Source organism: Hippocampus comes, unplaced genomic scaffold (assembly GCF_001891065.2).
Source record: "Hippocampus comes isolate QL1 unplaced genomic scaffold, H_comes_QL1_v1.1 scaffold265, whole genome shotgun sequence".
Lineage (NCBI taxonomy): Eukaryota > Metazoa > Chordata > Actinopteri > Syngnathiformes > Syngnathidae > Hippocampus > Hippocampus comes.
Genome location: NW_017808116.1, coordinates 324,276 through 330,596, shown reverse-complemented (window position 1 = coordinate 330,596; position 6,321 = coordinate 324,276). Strand labels below are relative to the sequence as shown.

The window sequence follows — 6,321 nt, the reverse complement described above, 5'->3', positions numbered from 1 at the left end:
TCTATTCTGAATAAACACCTGGGGAAATGGAAAATGGGAAGAGGAAATTAGGCGCCGCGCGGCGGGGTCGCGGGCGCACTTTATGATCGATCCCCACGTCCTCCCATCTCTTCAATCCCGGCGATAATATTGCGCTTGTCCTTTTGATTTATGATGCGAGATGGCCGAGTCAGGCGTTTGACTTCCGACTGATTACGCTTCCTACTCGGGGAATGCTAATAACGCCGGAGGGCTCGTGAGCATTGGTCACGGCGGCGGTCCTGCCAGGACACGTGACGAATCGCCGTTTCCAGTGGATCGGTGTCAAAAGCCCGTTCGACAAGTCTCGAGGCTGCGTGAATTAATACGCGTAAACGTCGGCTAATCCCGATTTTCAATTTCTCTGCGGAATAGAGGACGGGCCTGCGTGTTCAAGGATATAAACTGGACGAGAATGATGAGAGTATCTCCAGCTCCATCAAGGCTCTCGGAAGGGCGCCTTTTTGAACCCGTGTGGATTTTCAAATTAAAAGTTCACTCTTAAGGGTGTCGGATTCAGCAAAGTTTTTTTTTTCTGCGGAGAAGCTCCTGAGAGGAGAAATAAAGAAAGAAAAAATCGTGTGTTGTCACAGCCACTTTTGGCGAGTGCATCGATTCCGCCGTCTGACGCGATCCGACTTGAATCAACGCCTGCGTCGGAGGTGTCGACCCCGACGGAGTGAAATCTGCGCACGTGTTCATCTCCGTGAGGGAAAACGTCGAGATAAAAATGTCAAGGGCGACTGCGTTTTGTGCTTCAATTGGTAAATAAGCCGCTGAGTGCAAGATTCAATTTTAAAAGGTATTCAAAGAAACGCCAACAAAAGCGGCGCACGGGAAGGTTAATTACCGAATTCAATCGGCGGTGCTGCCACTGAGCAAACTCTGCAGCGTTTACAGTAAGTGCGACAAATTGTGTTGATTCTACTCTTGACAGCGTGTTTGTCAAGGGGAAAATGTTTACCCTTTAGTCGACGACGGGAAGGAAAAGCGCTTGGACAAGAATAAGAGAAACGGATGAATGCAAACTTGCACACAAGGAGACAGGTCCAATATCACCCGAGGCGTTTCTGCCCATTTCCTCTTAGGCAAGGTCATTTCGACCGCAGCCATCTTGCTTTGCCTGAAAATGTACATACAATCCAAAAAAAATAAAACAGATCCGTTTTTCAGCAAGCTAGATCAGCTTGCAAAATTTGATGAGTTTTCCCGACATGATCGGGCCCCTAAAAAGCGGATTTATTCAGGGCTCATTTCGATAAATTCGCTCACCCGAAATGGCAGCTTCAAACCAAAATGGCCAAATTCCTGTTCAATGTCTGATTTGGGTGCTTGAGACTTTTTGCGCAAAAAAGAAAAAAGTCACTCTTAATCAAAACATCCACAAAAAAAAAGTGTGAAAAGTAAAGCGCAATTCAGAATATTTCAGTGAATCGCCTATAATTGGTTGAAGATCCTTCAAAAGGCTGATTATTAATTTGCGAGCATTTTTCTGGTTTGTTTGAAAAGAATAAATAGGACATGAGTAGGGCTGCCTCGCAAACAAGTCCTGTAATCCATAAATTTGACATGGCGAGTTTGAAAGTGCTCATTACTCGCCGGCTTCTTCCAATGCGTCCGTGTAATGATCACACCCGCATACGGCAGCCTTTAATTAAGGCGCCTCTGTCATCTGTGGGAACACTCAAGGTTATTTTGACAAGATGTTCAAAACACTTTGTCGAAGAAAAAAAATCAATCGTACCCTATGCGCGTATGTACATTTTTTTTTTTAAAGGCTCATTAAAAACTCTTAGACTGCTGCTGTTTTCTCGCCATGAGCGCGTGATTGTGTTGCTTGTTCGTTATTTTTTTTTCCTTTGAAAGCGGGAGGCTAATAGGCAATCTATTCTGTCTCGCGCCACCCTCGGATGACCAAACAGCAGCGATAACAAGACTCTTGAGGGGCGCAGGGGAGGCGAGATGGACTGGTCCGAACCAAAGACAGAGGGAAGCTTTGGGCCAGAAACACACAAGCGGGGGAAACACAAGTTCAAAACCCCACTAATCAAAGTTTGGGTTGGAATGGAAGGCTGTATTCATCTTACCGTAGGGAAAACCGCAGCTGCGGACCAAGCGAGGATGGTGATCAGTCGCTACGCTGTCTCCGTTCTGCCGTCGGATCCGGCTTTCGACACCAAATTTGCACCAGCTGTTTTTATCCTATAAGTTGAATCAGAGATGTCAGTGGAGTTGTTTTACTCTGCACTTTACATATAAATGTCTGTGTGTGTGTGTGTGTGTGTGTGTGTGTGTGTGTGTGTAGATAGATATAGAGATATGTTTAAAAGGACAAGCGCTGTATAGATAGATAGAGATAGCTACATGGATAGATGGATGGATAGCTAGCTAGCTAGCTAGTTGTCTAGCTAGCTATCCTTCTTTCCACCAGCTGTCTATCTAGCGAGATCTAGATGGACAGATAGATATACAGATGGATAGATGGACGGGTAGATCGATTGAAGCTAGCTGTTGCCTAGCGAATAGCCAGTTACTGGTAGTACAAACGAGTAATAGCACACAACCACGGAGAAGGGATCGTGTTAGCGTCAAGAGGCTAATCGATGCCGTCAAACTCAAACGAATTTTCAACGTAATTCACTTGCTGTGGCAACGTTACAAGGAGCTGCACCACACCGCCGATCGTTTAATGCAATGCCGGCCAAGTTTGTGGGCCCAGAGGCATCATAACTCCAGGTGGAGGTCAGTGGATTTACTCCTGGGTGTGATTGTTTTTCCACACACACTAATACACACAGACACACGGCACAGCCTCGCCTTATGATGCCAAATTTCTGTCTGGCTTTGAAGCGGATAAGAAATATAGGAAGCAATGCCTCCCCTGGAGCTCAACTTCTCATCTCTTTTGACTTTGTGCTGAGGCATTAACTTTTCTTCTTCTTTTTCCGAGACAATTCCTCAGGCTCTCAGACAACGCAAACATCAGTCTGAGCTGATTAATTACACCCGGCGGGCGAGAAAGGGCTCATAATAATACAACTACTACTACTACAAAAAAAAAAACGAGAGGCTTCCCTTGACCCAACTCTCACGTGACCTGCTGATCTTTACGAGAGCGGAGAATAAGTAAAAGTAGAAGTGTTTCACATCCAATAGAAAAGCGTTCGGAAGATGTGCTTGCATCTTTTATTCATCACAGATGTAAGATGTAAGGGGATGCATCCTGTGGTCTGCACCATGCCTGCGGGGCAAAATGTATAAAATGTACCGCGCATGTACAGCCTCGCAAAGATGAGTCATTAGTCAGTACAAGTTGACAGCAGGCCCTTTTAAATGAGGCTTCCCTTTTTGGTTTTATGAGAAAAAAAAAAATCCGTAATTGGCTACTACAAACGGATCCTCCAAATGACTTTCATGCCATGTTCCGCCCTTATTTCATGGCACAGGAAAAACAGCTTTATAATTTTGTGTCGTCTAGCCGTCTAGCATATCTGCTTCCGTTTTGGGGCTCATTTGTGCGAATTATCTAATGGAAGTTCTCAAAATGTACTTTTGGACTCCCATTTGGGATCGAAAGCATTTGCTGTTGGTGGTGAAAATGTGACCACTGGAAAGGCCGGCGTCGGATCGCCCCAAACGAAATCCACTGACTGGCTGCCAGGCAGTGACGTCACTTATGCTGAAAGTTGACAGGGGTTAAGGGTTATTTGTGGACATGACAGACGGCAGAATTGGATATTGATCCGGCGAGGGGGATGGTGAAGGACTGGGCGGGGATGGGGGGAGGGAATATAAAATGAAACCTTGATTTCTCTCCTGAAACGCCGGCTGAGAGGAGGGCGGGTCAGCAGATGGGTGAAGATAAGTAGCAGCAGCAGCAGAACGGCGAGAAGACGAAAAGGCCAAAGACTCTGTGAACACAGATAACGGATCGACTGAATGTCGCTCTTTACTTGAGAAACCGTATCGTGAAGAAATGAAGTTGTGTCCTCTCACCAAAGGACAGTTCAGAATCACAGCAGATTGATTGGCCCTTGGACTCTTCGCCAGGCAAAACTTGATTTGCAAAACGCCCTTGACAGGAGATCAAAATGGGGCCGCCCACCCATCAAGTGTGAAATTATCGGTGAACACCAAAGTCAGTCTTTTATTATCTGCCTTTTTTTCTGAAAATGTATTTGTGAATAAGCTGTTTGCAATTTAGCCAGATTGTGACATCACAGTGGGGCAGATTAAAAAAAAATGTAAATTTCAACTCGGAGTGACAAATAAACACCTTGAAGTAAGCCTGACACTATAATCTCGGATTTGCCGGCGAGAGAGTCAGAACCGATCTGGTTTTACGACTATGTACTGCAGATTTTCCCCGATCACACGCGGAAGATAAAAAGGCGGGGTTCACTCAACTGCAGTCTGATGCCTGAAAGTCTCCATGACATCAGTTCATCCTCAGCTCTCCCGGTTTAGTTTTTCTTGAAAAGATGTGAAAATCCTCCAGCGTGGTGGCTCGCATCTCTCCGGGGTTCAACCGTGTCCAAGCGTGCGGCGGGCCTGGCCTTTTATTACTTTCTGTCTGCTGCTGCTCCAAGTCTGCCTTCCCAAAGCCTCGGAGAATAATAATAAGAGGAAAGCACATCCGTTTCTCCTGAAAATTGCCCCTCCCTTTATCGACCAAGTGTACATACGTCCACAAAGACATAGTGAGCGTATTTCTTTTCGGTCATGATTGTACACATAAGTTCCTTAGCGTGAAGGGTACAAAAGCAGAGTATGGCAAATAGCATACCATCCCGCCTCAAAACAGGTAGAATCCACACTGAAGGAACCAACAGGGCTAATAATCCAATCTCAGGGAAACTGTCGGCCCAGAAAACTACCACCGAAGAAGTCAGGTGTACAAATTGTGTTGATATCTTGTTGACAAGCGAATGGAAGGCTAAAATGTGGGCGCACAAATAGGTTCTCCTTGAGTCACAGCAGCTAGCTAGCTAGCTAGCTGACTAGCGAAAGCGTTCAGATGCCGCGTGACATATCCCACTTGCGGCTGAATAAACAGAGGTGATGTCTACAGCACTCCCTTACGTGCTACTTGCTTAATTAGCTCATTCCAAGCTAACAAATTAGCTCGTCCGTGGGTACCACAAAATAGATGTTTTCATCCTCCGTTCAGAGACAAGTACGGCTTCAACGGCGCATACAAACTTAAAATGTCAGCGGCACGTTGAACTCCAACACGTTTGGTGTGATCCGCCCACCTTCTCTGAAGCCTTCGGGCCAAATAAGAACAAACTCTGGCTTTAACCTTTTCCTGAAAACACGACGTGTATGTGTGGAGTTTTTTCCCCCCCCCTAGTCATCTCCTGAAGCGTCGTCAAGCAGCGGGTGAGAAGGAGGTTAACGTTCTCCAAACAAAAAAAGAGGCTGTTGAAAATGTACGCGGGCGGTTCGGCGCAAGCCTGTCAAGCGTCCCTCATTAGCTGCATCTGCAACCGACATGCTCGAGCCGCAACCACGCCGACCAGCAGGGGGCCGGTGGCAAGTAACAGCACAAAAACCAAAAGATAAAAATGAACAAGGGGTAAGTTTTTGTGGGGGTGCTCAACGTGGGTGGAAGTGCGACATGCTTTTTTTGTCATCGTCCTGGTCTGTCAGCATTTTTATTTATTTTTTGCTGCTGCAGTAGCAGCAGGCGTAGGTTCAATGAGTCTTTCGGCACAGGGAAAAAAAATGACCCAAATATCATAACTTCTCACTCAAAGATCAGCAAGTAGAGAGGAAAGTTTTTTTGTTGTTGTTTTTAGTTTTTTCTCGATAGCTTCCTTCGACTCTTCTGTCACCACGGGACATGGAGGCAGTGAGTGTTTAAAAAAAAAAAAAAATTGAGGTCGGGAGGCCAACGATGTGTTCAAGTAGAGCTCGATGATTTTGAAATCTCATTGCGACTATGGAAAAGATGAGAAATGTCGGAGTGAAGCGCCTCAACTCACTTCAACATAGGCCCGACAGGGAGAATCTCTCCTGGAATCAGTCTTACAAGAATCATCAAAGCGATGAGATGGGTTATCCTGTGCCTATTTATCAAAACCGGCTTGCTGAGTTTTACAAAAAACAAAACCAAAACAAAGGAAAGAAGCGCTACCTGCTAACTGACACGTCTGTGCCTCTGAGACGTCGGCCAGTGAAATAAATAAGGACTCAAATGTTGGCAAACAACAAGTACAGCTGACAGGATCTCCTCCGTGCTCGTGTTGGCTGTCAGCTTCCTATAGCCGCTGCGCCGTAATAAGAAAACAAAATACGTAA

The 6,321-nt window shown here is 45.8% G+C and overlaps 1 long non-coding RNA gene across 1 annotated transcript; it reads right to left on the bottom strand.

The window, feature by feature from the left end:
* Nucleotides 1-3,808: 3,808 nt before the first annotated feature.
* Nucleotides 3,809-6,278, bottom strand: LOC109508232 (uncharacterized). Its single transcript, XR_002166619.1, has 3 exons — nucleotides 6,158-6,278; nucleotides 4,426-4,623; nucleotides 3,809-3,929 (listed from the first exon to the last, which is right to left on the bottom strand). It is a non-coding gene; the product is annotated as an uncharacterized LOC109508232 (long non-coding RNA).
* Between the last annotated feature and the right edge of the window lie 43 nt (nucleotides 6,279-6,321).